At 44.6% G+C, this 22,271-nt stretch overlaps 1 protein-coding gene across 1 annotated transcript in view; it reads left to right on the top strand.

The window, feature by feature from the left end:
* The first annotated feature begins 838 nt into the window (after positions 1-838).
* Positions 839-22,271, top strand: part of LOC127048993 (uncharacterized) — a 148,992-nt gene continuing 127,559 nt past the window's right edge. Inside the window, exon 1 of the mRNA XM_050949196.1 lies at positions 839-879. The gene's annotated coding sequence lies outside the window, so the exon portion shown is untranslated. The remainder of the gene's footprint in view (positions 880-22,271) is intronic.

Below are 22,271 nucleotides of genomic sequence, written 5' to 3'. Positions count from 1 at the left end.
CTGTGGTTTTGGCAGGCTTGAGGGCCTAGCATGCAACATGGGAGCTAGATGTCAGATGCACTCCTAGCCATGTGATGTGTGTGTGGTAGTTACAAGATCACTGTGTGGCCATGCAGCATACAAGGAATGTTGGTCCAAAGTGTGTGTGTGTACATGTGGGAAATATGTCAATCTTTTCACAGGCAAGCAGTACAAAAACCAGCCAGGCTGTCCCCAGTTTCGAATGAACCTGAGTTAGTTTACATTTTCACTTCGAAACTTGTGTGGATGTTCACAGTAACAGCAAAAAGTGCTTGCCTCCAGGGTGCTTTGCAATGTTTTGGAATGAAAAAACTAACTGCAATGGAACTCAGGTTTTGACTGAATTTTGCTTTAAGGTTTGAGGGTCCCCCCCCACATTAAATTCAAAACTTAGGCTAGGATAAAGTGAGGCATGGCACCCCCATCTGGACCCAAACAGGAAAAGAGGTTTACATGAATATCTGGGAGGGTTAGACCATCTTTTTCCCACAGTTCTAATTACAGGTGATTTGGAAAATTAAACAATGTAGCTGGCACAATTTTTCCAGGAAAGTGTCTGTTCTTAAGTACTGTCACAGTTGAGTTCTGCCAAAAAAGCTGAATATGGATCTCAATGACCTCTAATGAAATGCAGGTTAGCACACATTTTTTAAAATGGGGAACCATCATGCAGTTATAGCATACAGACTCACTTAGACTCTAGATTTAATCAATTTAAAAAGAGGCAAAACTCTGACATTGCATTCAAGTAACATTGGATCATGCTGGCTTGCAAGATCAAGACTATTGATAAAACTCTCCTTTTATTTTTCTAGTCCTTCATTGAGAGACAGCCACTTGTCTCCATCTCTCAAAAAGGTAACAGTTAAGAACCTCTAGAAACCAAATCCACCCCTGATACCATAATACTAATTGAATACTTAATAAAGGGCGTGTAACTTATAGCTAGAATGCAGGGCACATGCCTGCATTTTAACATCTTGTGCCACATTCTTAATGTTTTTTAATTACATTGAAATGTTGTACTGTAGTTAGAATTGGGAGTTTCCATTGTGTGACCATTTACTTCTCTCTTTGTGTAACTGTCCGAGTGGTATGTGTGGATTGAGGGTAGAATAGAATTATAGGAAAGGCTGGTAGCAGTGCCTATTAAGGTTGCCTGACACTTCTCATGACAAGATCCTGTTTTCAGTTGCTTATAACATGGCCAAACCTTAATCATTTGAGCTGAAATTTTCCATGCTGGCTGTCTGCCTGAGACTGAATTTTACATCTGCAGTTGCAGCCAAAGCAGTTCAGCTGTTTGATAATGAGGCTGGGGGGAAATGACATTATTTTGCCCATGTTGAAACATTCTGATGATCTTTTCTTGAGATGCTCTAGTCTTCCCCTCCCCTGCTCCCCCTATGCTTTGGAGCAGGAGCTAGAAATTTGGTAGGGGAGTGATCTTTGTGTCAGTGAAAAGCCTTTTGCCCTCCCTGTGGAAAATCTGCCCAAATTTGGCCAAGTTATAAGTCTTTGGGGGAAAAAAACCACAGTTTATACATGCCCAGAAGAGACTTGTAAGACTGCAGGTAAATAGCTTGCCGATTCCATTTGCACAGAACATGCTCCATCCTGGGGCTACATGGTTGTGAGCAAAGCTGCAATTGAAGCTTTGGGTTGCTGCAGGCTGGGCACCGAACTGAAAGCAGGGAGTCTCTCCTGGGCTGTTGATGACCCCTGCTGGGCCCAGGAAATATGGAGGAGGTATCTGCCTGATTTGAATGCAGAGAGGACAAGACCTGAAATGGGGAAGTGGGTGGAGGGAGTAGATTGGGAAAAGGAGCCTGAGGGTGTGGGGTATTGGGACTAGAGACTGTGAAGGGAGAGAAGGAAACCAGGACTGGAAGTTGGGGTGAATGTGGAAACTGGGACTAGGGTAGGGGAGAGGAAGAGAGAAAGAGTGGACAAGGAACTGGGAGGAGAGGAATTGAACTGGCTGGGCAAAGAGACTGGGAATGTGATGAGGACTACGGAGAGGCAAAAAGACTGGGTCTGGGATGAGACACCTGAAGAGTGGAAGTTGTAACTCCACAGGCAAGGAGAATAGGATGGGGTTGAGGAGCCAAGGGTGGGGAAGAGAGGACAGATAAGGGTCAAGTTTTGAGGCAAAGGGCAAAAGTATCTATACTAGAGCATGTTCCCCTCCAGCGCCTGGAATGGAACCCAGGATTCCCAAGTCACACCGTTCTGCTGCTGTCAGCAAATATGTGTGAAACGCATTGGCGCAGTGTTCCATCCTTATCTAGCCCTGGTCCACATAGAGGATGAGAACCCATTACTGCTATCAGTTACTCCATTAGCTGAAGTGGCAGAGGTTTGTGAGGTGAATCTAAAGGTTCCAGCCCTGATGATCACCCATGTGGGTGCCAGCGATATTCCATGATGGATTTCTTTGGGAGGTGGGAGGAGTTAATTTTCTCTCTCTCTCCACACACACACACACACACACACACACACACACACACACCCTTGACTTTGCACCTTAATAGAAAGTTAGGAAGTCCCAGAATTAAAGTTGCCTTAAGGATGATCTGTTGGTTAAGCTGAATGCTACCTTGGAGAATTGGTTTCTATCTCTGCCTCTGCCACAGAGTTTCTATGATATTAGGTGTCACTTAAACCAAAATTTTCATATGTGGTCACTAATTGTATGTTCCTTGTTTCCTGTATGCTGAACTTGAGACCTTGGCTTCTGATTTGCAGAAGAGCTAAGCAATCACAGCTGCAAGTCAAGTCTATAGGAGCTGTGCACTGAACATAGAAAGTGCTATAAATATGCTAAGGACTCTGAAAAAACAGGTCTTAGATGTCTCAAAGTGGACATGCAAACCTATTAAACACTTAACAATTTTGGTTTTAATATTTTTGTGTCTCAGTTCTCCATCTGTAAAGTGAGGATAATACCACTCTTTCACCTCACGGGGGTGTTGTGAAATTTAAATTAATTTTTGTGAAGCACTCGGATATTCTGAGAACATAGTTGAAACGTCCATGAGGAAATTAATAATTTTGTATTCAGGGCAGGATTTGGATGGTATTTTTAAATAAGACCCAGGCTACATACTGAATGACACGGTCACATGTCTTTGGATACCATTTCAACTGAATGAAGCAGGGATCCAGCAGGAAAAAAAACCTTCATGGTCGTGTGTAATTAAAGACTATATCATAATGCATTCTAACAAGGGAATAAAACTAAGATTATGTAGGGGGCCTTATCTTTGTCATTTTCAGACCAAGAAAAACAACTTTGCTTCTGCAGGGTGGTGTATAGCTGCTTACTGCATGGCTCTAAGTGTCAGCCTGAGAAAAGTGCAATAATACATATATTATGCCCAAAACAACAACACCTCTGCACTATTAAGGTTACAAAGTTGAGCACTAAAGTTATGCTATGCCAGAATTGAGGTTGCCTGTGCATCCTTAATTCAGCACCCTTGAGCATATACATTACCACAGCTGTAATAGGCTGTCATCCTTTATATGGATGAGTCATTATAACGGGATGCAAGCAATACTCTGCCAGTGGGCTTCATAGCTATTTCTTAGATAGCAGAGAAAAGGGGTTACTCAAGACTCCTGGGTTCTATTCTAGGTTCTCATGGGAATGTACCTGAGGGGTTACAAACTCTTCCTTCCTGTCTGCTGTAGCCTGTTCCCCTTGCTCCTCTCTTTCTGTCCTGCCTAGCATGTCCTTATTTCCTGTTTGTTCCTGTTGTCCCATCGTGTCTCTCCCCATGCAGCCTGTCCCTGCATCTGCTTCTTACCTCTCGACATTCTAGTCAGGATGTTGCCTCCTTTTTCCTCCACTCTTCACGTGCATGAGCAGTTCGGCACTCAGAGCACAGCAATGAGATTTTCCCTCCTCTGTTTTGTTGTCATGCTCCACAGTAGCCCCTAGCACGAAGGAGGAACAATTGCAAGGAAAGGCCCTGGGCTGGAACATGCTCAGTGAAGGCTGCATTTAGCTGACATTTTCAGCCATTTGTACTCCACCAAATTTGTATTGATGTTCACAGTAATGTCAAAAAAGCACCTCTTGCCAGGGTGACATTTACCCCCAACCCAGCCAAACTTCAAGTCCCTGCTCTAAAACATGGAGGTACTAAAGCTTCTCAGTTAAATACCTGTAAGATTTTTTTTTTTAAGATTGTCAAAACACAGTTTTCCCTAACCCCATTCTTAAACAGCTGAGCAACTTTTTCTGAAACTTTCTGTATAACTTCAATCTGAGGCAGACAGACAGCACAGAAAATTTCAGCCAAACAATTAGTCTGGAAAAGTTAGAAGCAACTGAAAATAGGGTCTTATAACGGAAAACATCAGGCAACCTTAACTAAAGGTATCACTATGATACATTCAAATAATGTGTTCAAACTCATGAAGGTTAAGAAATGCTAAACTAAGGCTAATGTTCTGTTCTCAGCTCACATTGATGTGGAAGAAAAACATCTCTTAGCTACATTCAGCCTGGGGAAAAATTTTATGGTGGAGTTATAAACCCCTGCAGGTAGATGTTTTTAATGGAGTCACTGTTAGACCTTAATTACAACAGTACAAGTGGCTTTTATAAACAGCATTTAAAATGTGAGCCCAATGGAGCAGGATCCCAAGACATAACTCAGTAGCTTTGATAGTATTAGCAGTAGCCAGATAACAGTGAGCATTGTAAGTGTGTGTGTGTGTGTGTGTGTGTGTGTGTGTGTGTGTGTGTGACATAAAATAAATAATAAATATGGTTTATTTTCTTGAAACACTGAGAGGCAAACCTGAATTAATCTCATGGTTTTATCTGTAGTCTACACCTTACCCTCAGTGCAGGCAGATGCTTACTGTTGAATAAGACGAAATGTCTCACTGTAACATTGAAATGAAGTGCCAATTGTTTTTATTTCATAGGGACAGAGACAGTAGATGCTTGACTAACGTCCAATAATAAAGCATTGCAAATTGTGATGGCTTCAGTAGGGGGTGGGTAAAGATGGTTGTCTAATTGCAAATTTGCAGTGGGTTGGGGCAGAAAGGGGACTACAAGGATGAGTGGAAATGGGTGTATCAGTGATCAGGTGCAACCTTTGGAAAATTAGAAATCAATATGGGGGGGTATGGAGGGGAGAAAGCAAAAGAAATTCAAAGAGACAACACAACACAAGACACTGAGGTTGAAAAATCTTAAAATCAAAAGCTAAGAACACTTGCTCCCAGGAAGAGCGATGCATACTAGGAAGATGACTATCCTTAAGTCTCTGAGCATCTTGTCTGCTGTGATGGATATTTCTATGTGACATCTGAAGTGCTGCTGCTGGATGTGCATTTTTAGTTGCAGCAGAGGGCAGGTAGAATTTAAGTAAGTTTTGCTGCTTATCTCTGGTGTTGCAGGAGAAAGCAGGGAGAGGTTGCTGGCAGAAAGAGTCTGTGGGAACAGGTTATCTTGTATTGGTAGTATTTTAGCTTCTGCTCAAATGTGGTAGCAGTGGGCATTCACTGTCTACAACACTTTTTAAGGAGTGATTAATTAACTGGCATTGCAGCTTATCATAATGGTGAAAGTGAAGGTAGACCAGTTTGTTCCACTGCCAAGGAGAAAGTGGTGTGTTAGATTCTGCCTTGGATATTTGCCCATAAGTCACATTGAACAGGAGTTGAACATGCCTATTGGTGAGCACCAGCTGGAAGAATGGAAAAAGTCTTTTAGAGAAAGGAGCAACTTAACAAACTCCTCTACCCTCACAAACCAAATCCTGCTCCCCTTTCACAAGTAGCCCCATTGAAGATTATTTGCACCAGGAAGGTGAGCAGGATTTGACCCATGGTGACTTTCATAGAGCTTGGTGTAGAAGAGGAATTGTGTAACTCCAACCAATGAATGGACAAGGGAGACTTGCAGCCTCCAGTTTCTTTTACTTTGGCAGGGAACATGATCTTCTCCACACAAACGCTTGGAGCAGGAGGTGGACATGGGAGCTGTGGCATGTTTAACTTTGCTATGTTTCTGCCCTGTCAATCATATATATTTGTATATGGAGGAAGTTCTGGCCAGTACGATACCTTTTGACACGGGGTTGGTGTTAAGTTAATCTAAAGCAAGATAAGAGGAGGAGGTACTAACTACAGTAACTCCTCACTTAATGTGCTTCCGCTTAATGTTGTTTCAAAATTACATTGCTGCTCAGCTAAGGAATATGCTTGTGTCATAGTATAATTCCCAAATCTGGACCTTAGCGTCCAAAATATGGGTACTAGCATGAATTCCCCTAAGCTTAATTACCAGCTTAGATCTGATAGGCTGCCACCAATCAGGACTTAAGAAGAGCGCCTGATAGACTCTGGTGTCCCCAAATCCTTCCCTGGGGACCCCCAAGACCCAGATTCCTTGAGTCTCACAACAAAGGGAAATAAACCATTCCCTTCCCCCTCTTTACCTCCTCCCAGATCTTTCCTGCCCTGGGTACCCTAGGAGATCACCGTAATTCCAGTCCTTGAATCACCACTTCCCCTCCCTTCTTCCCTGGAGAGAGATACACAGATAAATGCCGAGAGCAGGCTTTTCTTCCCTCCTCCCTTTCCTTTCTCCCACCAATTCCCTGGTGAGTACACAGACTCAAGTCCTTTGAGCCTTAACTAGGAGAAAAAAATCAAACAGGTCTTAAAGCAAAGCTTTTAATAAAAAAAAAAGAAAAAAGTAAAAGGTTTATCTCTGCAGTTTAGATGGTAAACAGTACAGGGTCTTTTAGCTGATAGAAAATGGATAAACAGCCTTATCTAGAAAAAATACAATTTAAACTATTTCCAGCAGACTACACATTTGCAAATACAGAAAAACAATGTAAAAGCCTATATTGTCTTTCTACCATTGTACTTACAAATTGGAAACAGAAGATTAGAGAGCCCGGAGATTCATGTGGTCCCTCTCAGAGCCCAGAGATAGAACAGCCCAAGAACAAAGGACTCACACCCAAACTTCCCTCCACCCAGATTTGAAAAAGTCTTGTTTCCTGATTGGTCCTCTGGTCAGGTGTTGTTTGTTAACCCTTTCCAGGTGAAAAAGACATTAACCTTTAGCTATCTGTTTATGACAGCTTGTTTTAAAGTTGTGCAATGCTCCCTTCTAATGTCGTTTGGCTGCTGGCTCTGTCCGCTGCTTGTAAGATTCTGCGGAAGAGCAGTGACTTTACAAGGGAGCATTGCACAAGTTCCTCTTCTCTCCCTCCCTCCCTGCGCTTCTGGTGCTTAGGTCTTTCGAGGGGCAGGGACGCACCGTGTTCCAGAGAGGAGATGGAGTGGGGCTGGGAAGAGGTGGGGCTGGAGTGGATCAGGGATGGGAAGAGGCGGGCCTGGAGCATCCCCCAGCAAAGTCGGTGCTTGTTCTTCTCCGGGGAAGCTGCTGCTGCTGCGAAGGTGCTTCCTAGCATCCTTGCCTGCAGCGGGCTGTGTGTGTGTGGGGTAAGCCAGGGGCACTTGCCAACCACAGTACAGTACTGTACCATATAGTATATAATGCCTTTTGTCTACCCTCTCCAAATTTCCTTGGAACCTCCCCCACATTTACATTAAATCTTATGGAAAAACTGGATTTGTTTAACATCATTTCACTTAAAGTTACATTTTTCAGGAATATAACTACAACATTAAGTGAGGAGTTACTGTAGGGAAAGCAGAGATGTGGGAATACATCAGTATAAATGACCCCTTTATTTTATGTTGACAAAGCAAAATGAATGCCGGTTGGAATTGCTATCAGTCCCCCAATAACAATAAGCGCCACAGGAACCGGACGTTAATGCATGCGATGTCTTCCTTTAAAACAACATACCCATGCTTTAGTTTAGAGGGCTTCTCGTCTCTCTCCTCTGCATTCCACTTCTTCACAGCAATAACATCTTACCATAGAATGTTTGTTTTCCTTCCTTCCTCCTGTAAAGGAACAGTAAATTGAGCTTGTGTCTCTTTATGATTTAGAAAGGAAGTTTGAAAGGGTTATATTTTTAAAAAGATTGTTTTTCTTCTTTATTTTTGTATGTTAGAAATTTAAGTCCCATCTAAGCAGGAGGACTCTGATTGCTGGGGAAATAGTGGTGAAGCAAGAAAATAAAAGTAGAGCTATTAAGAGGGGAAGGGATTATTTTAGTCAGACTGTATACAATTTTTATTAACTTCCACTGAATGAAATGGGAGCAGGATGGGGTGCCTATGGCTATTCTCACCTCATACAGTACCAGTACATAGCTCTCACTGATATTAATGGAAGCTATGTGCACACTCAGAAGAAAAGATTCTTTAGCCCCTCTGCTACCTTTCTACCTTATCAATCGTATGTATTTGTAGACATACTATTCTGATCTTTTTGAAATAGCCATTTCGGGCCTGGAATTCAGAGGGTTAAACCTTCTCAGTAGGTTTAAAAATGGGGCAATAAAACAAAAAACCAAAAGAGAACCTCACACCAAAAAACATTAATAATAATAATAATAATAATAATTAATAATGAAAAAGACATTTTGGCCATTTGGTCATAAATAGTACTGTTCAATAGCACAAGAAATCATGCAGACTGTGCAGGGAGACATAAAACCACTGAATTATGTATTGATGTGTCATATAAAAGGGAAAAAGCACTAAAGAAATATTGTAGGAAAAAAATAAATAAAACCACCATTAAAAGGCAACATGCCCCATTTGGTCAATTATGCTAAACATAAAACAACAAAAAGCACGATTTGGAAGTTAATGAGTTAAACACTTAATTTTTATACTGGATTTTCCATTATAAACCATAGAAAGGTGTGACTAGGCCATAGGTTCAAGAATTGACTTTATGTCTGCACTCATCTAAAGCAGCTTGTGGGTGTTTTTGTTTTTAAAGAACTTGGAAATCTAGAGATGTATGAGCTGGCTGACATTAAACTGGAGCTGACACCAGCTTAACAAGGGTGTTTTGGATGAAAAGAGCCTAAGTTGAAATGTCCTGGCAAGAGCAGTGAGACTGGTGCTTTTCTGCCATAAGGTTTGTGGTGGTGCTGGGTACACATGTGAAAAAATTACATTTTATGTGCAGAAGCACAGACTGTGCTGAAGAGAGGAGAAAATGTGAAACAGTACAGGGGGAGGTGGCCCAGCCCACTTCAGATTGCAGGTTTGATTTCACTCGTTTCCCCAGTGGTTCTTAAAATAAAATGGCAGTTGCCAGTGCCTGACTGACCTAGTGGAGTTTGCTGGCACAAGGCATGCAGGATGTAGAGAAGGGTTGCCCACACTCAGGGGTGAAAGTTGGCCGGTACGGCAATACTGGTAAGAAGCTGGTACCGGCTTGTATGCAGCTGACGTTAAAGCGCTGCCCTGGCAGCATTTTAATATTGCTGTCCCGTTTGGGCCTCCCAGGCCACTGACTGGGGGGAGGGGCAAAAGGGGCAGCTGCCGCAGGGCTGATGATCGAAAAGGGTCCAGGGCTCCCGGCCGCTGCTACCGCAGCAGCACCTGGAGCCCCAGATGGCACAGGACAGGCATCATGGATGGGCTGGCTGGGGGAGGCTGACCCCCTTCTGCCCCAGGCCCCGCCCCTTCTGGCGTCCTGGAGTTGGGCCCCTGTACTGGTAAGAGTTTAATATTACTTTCACTCCTGCCTACATTTTGCTCAACTGGATTTACTGTGACAATTTCAAGGACCCCTCTTTTGCCATGCCCACCTAATTGGCGTAATGCTGAAAAGATTGTAGCTGCCCTCTTCTTCAACGTGGAAGTGCTGCTGATGAAGATTGCAGGATGCAGGGGCGGCTCCAGGCCCCAGCACACCAAGCGCGTGCTTGGGGTGGCATGCCGCAGGGAGCGCTCTGCCGGTCGCTGGGAGTGCAACAGGTGGCTCCGGTGGACCTCCCACAGGCATGCCAAAGCCGCGAGACCTGCGGACCCTCCGCATGCACGCCTGTGGGAGGTCCACCAGAGCTGCCTGCCGCCCTCCTGGCGACCAGCAGAGCGCTCCCGGCGGCATGCTGTCGTGCTTGGGGCGGGGAAATGTCTAGACCTGCCCCTGGCAGGATGTGTGCTGCTCAGTCTTGGCTAGTCAAATCTAGATGGTGCATTGGGACCTTTAACCACTGTGGGACAAAGCTCCATTTTGAGGGCTGTGTCAGCAGAACATAGCATAGAACTCTGTGGTTCCATTTAGCCCACAAGGCCTCACTTCAACCCCCTCCCCCAGTTTAGAAACCATGAATTTCTGCCTCAAACACAAACCTCTGGAAGACTTGTACATTATTTTGATAGGCCCATCAGGAAGCACAAATAACATGAAAACCACTATATGACTGCTTCATTCTACATCGCTACAATGCATTCTACAGTCTTCATTCTACATTGTAGAGCTGTATTTCAGATGTAATTCCAGCACATTTTGGAAAAGCAAATTTCCCTTTGGTCATCTCTAGCATGATTTGTCTGCATCTTAGTCCAGCCCCAGTGGTGCCAGTAACAACATCATTGCAAGGTGAAAAGCATTCAGCTGTTGCGACAGCTGTGGCTGATTCAGGTGCTCAGACACCTGTATGTGTGCTGCTCCCATCTGCTGTTGCTTGTTCTTATTCCCCAGCTATAGTGTAGAGAATCTATACCGTTTCCACTCTGAGAGTCCATAGATCAGTACCAGATGAGGACAGTGAGGCCTATCTCCCTCCTAAGACAAATGGAGATGCCTAAAATACTTGTAAAATATATTGCAGTCCAATATATCTTGTCACCTATAGAAAAGAAGAGCCTAAAAATTTTCTCTGGGGTTTTGAAACCAGTTTGTGGATTAGATTAGGAGGGATCTGAGCCTCAATGTTTTTTCTTTTCAACAGAAGCTGATCTCCAGAACTAAAAAGATGCTAGATTTTATATTGTTCCACTTGAGTATAAAATGAGTGAAACACTGTTAAAGGAAATTAAAAAAATCAAAAGAATTGTCTACATACTTGCCATCTATCTGAAGACTAGGAGTGTGTCTACATTGCCATAAACTCATGGCATTGAGTCTCAAAGCCTGGGTCAATTGACTCAGGGTCACAGGGCTCAGGCTGTGGCCCTAAAAACTGCAGCATAGCTGTTCAGGATTTGGCAGTTGCCCAAGCCCAACCATCTACACTGCAGATTTTAACCCCACAGCCTGAAGCCTGTGAGCATGTGTCAGCTGACCCAGGCCAGCCATGGGTCTTTTATTACAGTGTAGATGATGCCTCAGTGATCTGTATTGCCTACTACTATTTACCAAGGCTCTAGCACTTGTGTGATACTCCCCTGCTTACATGTTGTAGGGTTATGTAGCGTGTGTGCAGATCTTGGCAAATCTGTATTTTTAATTTTATTAACTTTACGTAGAAGCTAACATTTAGCTTTCTTGTAGTGAGTAATGTTGTAGCATATGTTAGTGTTGATACTGCATTGGAAACTGATCTCTTGACTACGATTGGAATTTTATAATCTAGTAACTTCATTATTTTGCAAAGCTTAGAAGCGAAATTCATTGGGACAGGTTAAATGAAGCAAGTTGCTTGTTAGAAGAAATACTGCACCATGTGTCTCTGTGTCTGTGATTGCATGAGTCTGTCCTGGTGATCAAGAGGATCAGCCCAAAGCAGAGGCGGTTCATTTCTGAGAGAGTGAAAATGTAGATGAGGTGGAGTTGCTTTGCATATTTTCTCTGATTCAGCTGGAAAAATGTGTGTATTTTGGCCGAGATGCCTATAGCTTTTTTCCTGGTCCTGTCTGTGAGTATTACTCTCTGCAATTCCTTTTAGAATTTTTCATTTAAAAAAAAAATTAAACACACTTCAGTTATGTCCAAATTAATTTTTTACCAGGGGTGGCTACAGGCCCCAGCATGCCAAGCGCGTGCTTGGGGTGGCAAGCAGTGTGTGTGTGTGGGGGGGCTCTGCCAGTGCCGCAAGCGCGGCAGGCAGGCTGTCTTCGGCGGCTTGCCTGCAGAGGGTCCGCTGGTCCCACTGCTTCGGCAGACCTCCCACAGGCACACCTGCAGGAGGTCCTCCGAAGCTGCGAGACCAGCGGACTTTCCGCAGGCAAGCTGCCGAAGACAGCCTGTCTGCCGTGCTTGGGGCAGCAAAATGCCTAGAACCGCCCCTGCTTTTTACAGTGGGAAATATATTTGTTTCACTGAGTTATCTAGTGCCATCAGATGTGTATTATTGCTAGCCAGAGGTCTGGAGAGTGTCTTCTCTAATTTTCCACAGTTAATGGGAAGTGTTTTAATAACACTATTCAAAAGAATGCATGTGTTCCAAATACTGGATCTGATTTTGAACCTCTTCGCCTTGCTGGGGTTTGGGACTGATGGATCCGTTTCAGCTTATTCTAGATGCCCTTGTTCTAAAACTCAGATCTCAGACCTTCTCTAAGTTTTGGAGTGTTTTGGATTTGTGGCTGACATCTGTACCTATGTCTAATCATTTATCTTCTGGTCAAACCAACAGATAACTTCTTTATTTCTCTGACTGTGGAGTTCTCCTGCATCATCAAGCTAAGAGCTAGAATGCATGAGTCCTGGAGGCTGGGAGAGCGAGATCTTGTCCACACTGAAGGTTTGCCTGAATGGTGGCCTGCCATCTGAGTAATCCCTATTACCAGCCCCTACTTAATGTAGTGAAAGTTCAATTTTGCACTAGTAGAGCTTGCCCCAGTTTCAAGCAAGGAGTAAGCTTAGGAAAAGCAAGTAATGGCTGTGCTCATTTACATGAAGGGTTTTCACTGGTGGCTGGTCACCAACAGCTGTAATTGGGCCAAACCCCCAGCACAGAGAAGATCTCGGAGTGTTTAAGTGCATAGCACATTTTACCCACTGCAGTTCCTGTTACCAGCTCAGCTCAGATGTACCTTAACTCCCCTCCCCTTCCCTTTTTTTTGTCTTCTGTAGTTAGGGGTTTGGCTGCTTCTGGATATATAAAAGCCATCTGTGTGGGAGGAAGAAAGGGAGTGTCAGTTTTTTCCATTTGGTTCCCTTCTCATTATGTACATTTTACATCGTACATGTCGTGACAAAGTTCCTCCTCTACCTTGGTGGATTCTGTGCTTATTGGCAGATTTGCTCACCTCAGTGATCTTCCCCACAGTCTGGGTCAACTTCTCCTGTGTCTGATCAGGAGTTGGGAGGTTTGAGGGGAACCCGGGCCCACCTTCTACTCCGGGTTCCAGCCCACGGCCCTGTGAATTGCAACTGTCTATAGTGCCTCCTGTAACAGCTGCATGACAGCTACACCTCCCTGGGCTACTTCCCCATGGCCTCGTCCAAACACCTTCTTTATCCCCACCACAGGACCTTCCTCCTGGTGTCTTATAACGCTTGTACTCCTTAGTCCTCCAGCAGCACACTCTCTCACTCTCAGCTCCTTGCGCCTCTTGCTTCCATCTCCTCACACACACTTCCTCTCCTCTGGCTCCCCCTCGTCTGACTGGAGTGAGCTCCTTTTTAAATCCAGGTGCCCTGATTAGCCTGCCTTGATTGGCTGCAGGTGTTCTAATCAGCCTGTCTGCCTTAATTGGTTCTAGCATTTTCCTGATTACTCTAATGCAGCCCCTACTCTGGTCACTCAGGGAACAGAAAACTACTCATCCAGTGACCAGTATATTTGTCCTCTGCCAGACTCCTGTACCCCACTGGTTTGGATCTGTCACATATCCCTCCCCCTTGCTCAACACCAAGGGGTTGGGCAGCTTGGGATGCCAGACAGGGCACACGTGACAAGCCATCAGCATTGCTGTGATGGCTCCCTGTTCTGTGTTGCACGTGGAACTGTAAAGATTGGAGGGATAAGAACCACCTTGTCACCCTTGTGTTCTTCTCCTTGTTCCGCTGCATCCATTGAAGAGAGGCATGGTCGGTCACGAGGACAAATCTGCGCCCGAGCAAGTAGTAGCACAATGCTTCCATGGCCTATTTTACAGCGAGGTACTCTGTCTCCACCACTGTGTATTTTTTGTTCCCTTGGAAGGAGTTTCCTACTGAGGTAGAGAAACGGGTGTTCCTCCTCCCTGACCATCTGTGATAGAATGGCCCCCAACCCTACTTCCGATGCATCTGTCTGCAGGATAAATTCCTCAGTGAAATCAGGGGCTATCAGTACAGGGTTACTGCAGAAGGCAGTCCTTAGGTCTGTGAATGCTTCCTCTGCTGCGTCAGACCATCTTATCAGATCAGGTCCACAGGCTTTTACTAGGTCTGTCAGGGGACTTGCCCTTGTGGCAAAGTGGGAGATAAATCGTCAGTAATACCCCACTACACCTAGGAATGCCCGGACTTGTTTCTTGCAACGTGGTTGGGGCCAATTTTGGATGGCTTCCAATTTGTTCACTTGGGGTTTTACCAGACCTTTTCCCACAATGTAGTCAAGATATTTGGCCTCCGTAAACCCCAAAGCGCGCTTGGCAGGGTTTGCTGTAAGGCCAGCTTGCCAGAAGGTATCAAGGACTGCCTCCACGTTCTGTAGCTGGGTTTCCCAGTCTGGGGTATGAATGACCACATCGTCCAAGTAGTTAGCAGCATAACTGGTATGCGGGTGTAATAGCTTGTCCATGAGGCGCTGGAAGTAGCCGTGGCCCAATGTAGTCCAAAAGGGAGGACAGTATATTGGAAAAAACCCTCTGGTGTAGAGAATGCCGTCTTTTCCTTTGCATCTTCCGCAAGGGGAATCTGCCAGTACCCCTTTGTCAAGTCTAGGGTAGTCAAGTACCGGGCATTACTGAGATGGTCCACTAGCCCATCTATACGAGGTATGGGGTATGCGTTGAACTAGGATACTTCGTTTAGTTGCCGGAAGTCGTTGCAAAACCTTGTGGTGCCATCGGGTTTGGGCACTAGCACAATTGAGCTGACTGTGGAATTCTTCGATGATCCCCAACTCCAGCATTTTTTTTTTTACTTCTGCTTTTATTTCCTCCCTTTTGGCGGCTGGTACCTGATAGGGCCCCATTGTTTTTCTGGCCCCAGGGTTCGTGACGATGTGGTGATATGCCTCGGTTGTTCGACCCAGTTTTGTCGAGAACACATCTTGGTTCCGGAAGATCATCTGACACCTCATTCTTCTGGTCTGGTGTTAAATCGGGAGACACTTTCACCTGTTTGGAAGGCTTGTTTTCCTGGGTTAGGTCTTTTTGGACAGTTATGCATGCCTCTTGTGCATGCCAGGGTTTCAGAAGGTTGATGTGATAAATCTGTTCTTGTTTTCGGCATCCTGGCTGCTGTACCTTGTAGGTTACTTGCCCCACGGGTTCAACCACCTTATAGGGTCCCTGCCATTGGGCCAGAAGCTTGCTTTCTGCCGTGGGTACCAACACCATCACCCGATCCCCTGGTTGGAACTGTCGGACTTTTGCCTGGCGATTGTAATAGGTTCTCTGGGCCTTTTGTGCCTTTTCCAAATGTTCCCGTACAATAGAGGTGACCCGGGTTATCCGGTCTCGCATCTGTATTACATGTTCTATTATATTTCTCCTCTCATTGGGTTCCTCTTCCCAGATCTCTTTGGCGATATCTAGTATGCCACAGGGGTGACGCCTGTATAATAACTCGAAGGGGGAAAACTCAGTTGAGGCCTGAGGTACCTCCCGGATAGCGAACATAAGATAGGGTAGTAGGGTATCCCAATCCTTCCCGTCCTGACTTACTACCTTCCGTATCATAGCCTTGAGGGTTCAGTTAAAACTTTCTACCAGCCCATCAGTCTGTGGATGGTAGACTGATGTTCTCAGGGTATATATATATGAAGCAGCGTACAGAGGTCCTTCATTAGCTTTGACATAAATGGGGTTTCTTGGTCTGTTAATATCTCCTTTGGCAGCCCCACTCGGGCAAAGATCCCCACCAGCTCTTTGGCTATTGTTTTAGAGGCTGCCTTCCTCAGGGGGACGGCTTCTGGGTAGCGAGTAGCATAGTTCAAAACAAGAAGTATATATTGGTGGCCCTGAGCCGTCTTCTCCAGAGGTCCCACTAGGTCCATGGCTATTTGCTCAAAGAGGACCTCTGTGATGGGAAGGGGTACTAAAGGTGCCCTCAGGTAGGGATGGGGACTGTTCAGCTGACACTCCGGGCAGGATGCACAGTACCTCCGCACTTTTTCATGTACTCCGGGCCAGAAGAACCATCATAGGATTCGTGCCAGGGTCTTCTCTACCCCCAAATGCCCCCCCAAAAGATAACTATGAGCAAGACTTAATACAGTGTTCTGGTGTTTTTGAGGTACTAGGATCTGCTGTACCTTCTGCCTCTGTATTGGTGCAACCCGGTATAAGAGATTCTTCATTATGAAGTAAGGTCCTGGTCCCTGGGTTTTCCCTTCCACGGGGACCCCATCTATTTCAGTCACCTCCTTCCTAATGTTGTCGTACCTTGGGTCTTAAGCCTGGTCTCGTCCAAAATTTCCTCTCCCGGGGCTAATCTGCCCAAAAACTAGGGGCCCAGTTTCTGTTGCCTCTACTGGTTCAGAAGCGTTAGGGTGGGGGTCAGACTCGGGTGCTTCTCCCTCCTGGGTGGCCTCCTTTTCAGCTGCTCGGGTCCGCCTACCTATGAGAGATACACTCTGGCTTTGAGTTAGTATTTGGGTTCCCAAGGCCTTAGCTGCCCTCCTTTCCCTTTTTGACTTTCTACCCTGTCTGGGTATGGAAAATAAATCTGGGGATATTTCAGAGAAGACCGGGGTTGACAGTCTACTGTGGATGCCTCACTAACTTCAGGGTTCCCCTCTTTCTCCAATCCTCCTACTGAGAGTAAGTCTCCAAACCCTGGGAAGTCTCTCCCTGTGAGCACCGGGTATGGGAGTTTAGGGACTACACCTGCTACTACCTCAGTAGTGTTCCCCTGAATCTCAATTTTTACTGGGATGGTGGGGTAATAACCAACTGTCCCATGGACACATGTTATCCCTGTACGCTTAGCCCGTAGCAGCTGACTACACTTCATGAGCTTCCCAGAGATAAGCGTGATAGCACTCCCCGAATCAACCAGTGCTGTGGTCTCTAACCCATTTAGCTTTACTGGTCTGCTGTACATATGTGGGGTTAGTGAGACCCCCATGAGGTGGATTAGGGAGCGTGGGTCTGCCCAGTTCCCCAGGTTACACTGCATCGGCTCCTCCACATTGGGACATTGTGCAGCTATATGTCCCCACTCCCCGCAGGCATAACATCTGTATGGGGCCCTAGGCATTCCTCGGTCTCTTGGTTTGGGCAGTCTAAATCACAATCCTCTTCTCTCTGTGCTCTGACTCTTTGTGGCTTCTGATGGGCCTTCAGCCCCTCTTTTTCCACCTGTGATATCCTAGTTGCCCAGGCACCCGAGCTCTAGGGCTTGGTGCTGCTAGTTTAACCCGGGGTGCCTCTTCCTTAACTGGTTGGGTCAGCTCCCTTGCTGTCCTTCGCCTCTCTACCAGTGCAACAACCTCATCGTAAGTGGAGGGTTTGTTCTGGCTTCTGCCAGACCTTCGTGCCTGGGTAAGTCCCCTCATGTATTGGTTGATGACCAGAACCTCTAGTATCTCTTCTGGACTCCGTTCGCAACCACTTTCATGTGAGATGGATGAGGTCATACAGTTGAGACAACGGGGTTTTGTATTCCTGGTATCTTCACTCGTGATACCACTGGGCCCGCACTGCGGTCGTTACCCCAGATCTGGCCAGGATTTCTGCTTTCAACTGGGGGTAGTCTGCTGCAGCCTCTTCAGGAAGATCATAGTAAGCCTTCTGGGCCTCCCCACACAGGAATGGGGCAAGGATGACAGACCACTGATCTCGAGGCCAGGCCTTCCGTAGGGCTGTCCTCTTAAAGGCCAGGAGGTATGCCTCTACATCATCCTCCCACGTTATTTTCTGCAGCCAATGGCTGGCCCGTATGATCTGCGTCCCATCATGGCTGCGGTTCAGCTCTGTAAAGGTCTTTACCTGGTTTACCAGTTCCCACAACATAGTTCGGTCTTGAGAAGCCTGGTCCATCAGCAGGCAATTAGTCTCTTGCTGCAGCCGCACTGCCTCCTGTTGGGTGGCTGCCTGGACACGGGTAGCCTGCTGGGCCACTGTAGCTTGTATCAAAGCCAGCACTAAGTCATCCACTGTGTTGAAAAAAAAAAACAACTCTACTCTTTTTTTTTTAAATCGCCCTCCTTCTGCCGCGTTGTGCACACCAAATCCCACTGTTGATACCAATTGTGACAAAGTTCCTCCTCTACCTTGGTGGGTCCTGTGCTTATTGGCAGATTTGCTCACTTCAGTGATCTTCCCTACAGTCTGGGTCAACTTCTCCTGTGTCTGATCGGGAGTTGGGAGGTTTGGGGAGAACCCATGCCCGCCCTCTACTCTGGGTTCCAGCCCAAGGCCCTGTGGATTGCAGCTGTCTATAGTGCCTCTTGTAACAGCTGCATGACAGCTACAACTCCCTGGGCTACTTCCCCATGGCCTCCTCCGAACACCTTCTTTATCCTCACCGCAGGACCTTCCTCCTGGTGTCTGATAATGTTTGTACTCCTTAGTCCTCCAGCAGAACACCCTCTCACTCTCAGCTCCTTGTGCCTCTTGCTCCCAGCTCCTCACACGCACTTCCTCTCCTCTGGCTCTCCCTCGCCTGACTGGAGTGAGCTCCTTTTTAAACCCAGGTGCCCTGATTAGCCTGCCTTGATTGGCTGCAGGTGTTCTAATCAGCCTGTCTTCCTTAATTGGTCCTAGCATTTTCTTGATTACTCTAATGCAGCCCCTACTCTGGTCACTCAGGGAACAGAAAACTACTCATCCAGTGACCAGTATATTTGTCCTCTACCAGACTCCTGTACCCCACTGGTTTGGATCTGTCACATAGCATGTTCTGTCTCTGAAGTTCACTCTATTCTCTGAAATATCTATTTTCTTTATTTGATGAAAGTCTTATGGGATTTCTGTGTGCAGCACACAGCTCACATTCAGTAATAGCTTTGGCTACAAGTAAATAACTATGGCCTATGACCTCATGTGATGTCTCAGGCAATATGTCTGATTTCACAATGAGCAGTGAAAGAGGGTGCTGTGTGACTAGGGGCTGTTTCATTCATGCAAGCATGAATATCCTGGCTTGTGATTCTCATGCAAACCTAACCAGAAAAGTTATGGATTTCCTTTCAAACCAGAAACAGGCTCATACAGTTCTGTGAGACAAGTACTGTAAACGTTTTTTGTATTTTGTCCAGTTTTGTTTTGAGTACAATGCAGATACATTTTAACTGTGCTCTCCAGGCTGAAAATAGAGGAAACTATTGTGAAGTGAATCCTGAAATTACTGCTTTCAGGAACAGAAAGAAAATCAGGGCTGAAATATGCTTTTAATCTTGACTTGAAGATATTTGCAGAACTGGTGTTTCCTGAATCTCTGTTAGTGACATGTCCCAGAGCAGAGGGACATTATAGGAAAAGGCTCTGATACCTAATGTTTTATCACTGAACGGTATTTCTGTACTAGCCAGAACCCAATGTCTGCTGAGCACAGAACTTGAGCGACTGGGGTGACAGGGAACCAAAACCTCATTTAGTTACAGGGGATCCTGAATTGAGCAGTGCTTTAAAAATCAACAGAATCTTAAAATGAATCCTATATCCATGTTATTAGCAAGTGAAAACACACGGAGGAAGTCTCTTTGATTAGCTTTGTATTGTATTGAATCTGGGACAGCTGGACTCTACACATCTCCCAGTTTTCTGAAACCTGCGAAAAAGGACATTTCGGTGATCTGGTAAATGCTTCTGCTTCCATTTTCAAGCCATTTTGTTTCCTCAAACACTTTTACTTTGGTTTTCTGGACGCTCTTATTCTAGCCCCATCCTCCCGTCCTTTAGTACTTTCAAATCTAAAGCTCATCAGCCTCAGAAATCTAGCTTCCAAGGTGTTTGCAAAGAGAGGTGATTTTTAAAACTAGAAAATGCTGATTTGAGGCTATATGAAATAAACTCATGTAGAAAGTGCTATTGCTTGGCGTAACTTCCTATTTCTTGATTTTTTTTTATTTAATTAACAGTTTGGGAACCCTGAGGACATAATTTTCAATGGACTGACCTGATGGAAAAATTAACAATAAATATATGTATCGAGATATATGTATATGCACTTTTGTGTGGCATGCCACTAGGAGAGGTTCAAAAATAATGGTAGTTCTGAACACACTGATATTCAGAATTAAGCAAGTGCTTTGGAAGGAGGGACAGTGCAAAACTCGTTTTCTGATGCACACTACAAGGTACAATAGTGGGTGGGTGGGTAGTTGTGCATGCTTGAGAGAGAGCAAATTATCCAGAATTAATATTTTTGTGAGTTAAGTGCTGAGTAAAAGGACCAGAGGTCTACTGCTGCAATCCTCCACAGGGTTGGATTGCACCACCAACTATAATGTACCTGGTACTCTGAGGCAGTAATTATTAATGATATTACTCCCTATCTGCACCAGGATAACTCAAAGACCTGTGTATTTAATAAATCACGTTTGGAAGTGAACTTGCAGGTTATAAGATCTTACAATTTGCTTCAATACTATTTCTAAACCAATTTTAAATAGGCTTTACCTCACTGTATATAACTGAGTACTTAAAAAGAACCAAACTGATCCATGTGCATGGAAACAAAATGAATGCTGGCCAGTCCAGTTTACTGGATATTTATACCCCTCTTCCCCCCATGAAACTCCAGCTTTCTATGGAACAAAATACATTTGAATTTAAACACTGGAACAATCAGTAAAACCATTACACTGGATTGACAAAGATAGGAAAAAGCTGTCTTTAGCCAGGGAGAACTGAAGTTGACAAAGTGATAGTGGCATCTATGTTTCCTCTTGTTTCTCACTACTTTTCTCTGTGACTGGACTTGGGGGAAAAATCTTTAAGTCTTTAAGCAGAATGAAATACTCTCTCTGATGTGCATTGTGGAAAGTCCCTATTACTTGTTCTGTGCCTGGAGATTCCGATGACATCAGTAGTTGTTCCACCTGCACAGATAATAAGCAGCGTGGAAAAGGACGCTTGTATAGTGCTGGCTGGAGAGAAGAATTGTCCTTTTTAATAAAAATTAATTGGTTTGGGCAAAATACAGCTTTTATTTCCAGAAAAGCTTGAAAGCACGACCGGCCTAGGGAAGGAATGAGTCTTCCAGATATTTCTTCCCTTTGAGAGGGGAAAAATTGAGAATCAATTTATACCCTATTTTCTTTGGATGTTCATGCCAGACATTGGATTCTGGTTGTTCTCAAGGAATGAGTTTGTGCCTGTGCAATGTTAGATTATATCAACCCACCTCAAATGTTCATTCTTATCTTTCTAGGTTTTTGTGCTATGCCCATTGCCATGAAATCTGAGTGTCTAATTGGTCAGACTGGTATTTCTTGGAAAATGTAGAATGTGCAGCCATTTTTAAATTCCTAATGCAAACTGCTGCTGCACTAGGAACATATTGGCTTGCTTGGTTCCTTTGCATAAATGTTCAATTTGAACAAGGAAACAATTACATCACTATTGCGTTTGCCAACTGAGGATCTCAAAGCACTTCACGACCTCTGTAATGTTTAATCTTGTAACACCTGTGACAGGTAGCTATTGTTCTAGTTTTTGCAAGAGCTGGATGAATAAATCTTAGTGAATAATTAATTCCACAGATTTGGCCTCTTTCCTATTTGTGAATTGTCTAAAGGCACCTTTTGATTTTTTTTAAACTTATTGCTTGTTCAGAATTACCCCTCAATAATTTCAGTAAGCAATTTTTGCTCTTTGTGTTGCCTGTGAGAAGTTTATTGTGCATATTTAATAACTGAACTTTGATTCATTTTGACCAAATTTCTATGTAGATCAGACACATGGGTGACATCATATGTTTCTATGTCAAATCAGTTTTCTGCTGCAAATATTCACATTTCTGAAATCACAAATCATGCTTCACTAAAGTATGCAGCTTTAATAAACATTCCTGTGACTAAATTCATTTGTTAGAATGTTGATGAAAAGGGACTGCAAAAGGGATGTGAAGCAAATACATTTTTAAAAAATTGGGTGAATATTTGAGAATTTTTAGAGGGGGAAAACAAGGCGTAGATACAAAGTGAATATTCTGAGGACATAAAGCAACTTTGTGGCAGAGTGAACCAGTACTGGAACCTAATAATACCTAGCTCTTATGTAGCAACTTTACATTCATAGATCTTGAAGCACTTCACAAAGGAGGTCAGTATTAT

The sequence above is a fragment of the Gopherus flavomarginatus genome, chromosome 4, assembly GCF_025201925.1.
Source record: "Gopherus flavomarginatus isolate rGopFla2 chromosome 4, rGopFla2.mat.asm, whole genome shotgun sequence".
NCBI classification, from domain to species: domain Eukaryota; kingdom Metazoa; phylum Chordata; order Testudines; family Testudinidae; genus Gopherus; species Gopherus flavomarginatus.
The sequence above is the reverse complement of the archived record's forward strand: the minus strand, read 5'-3'. Positions and strand labels throughout refer to the sequence as shown.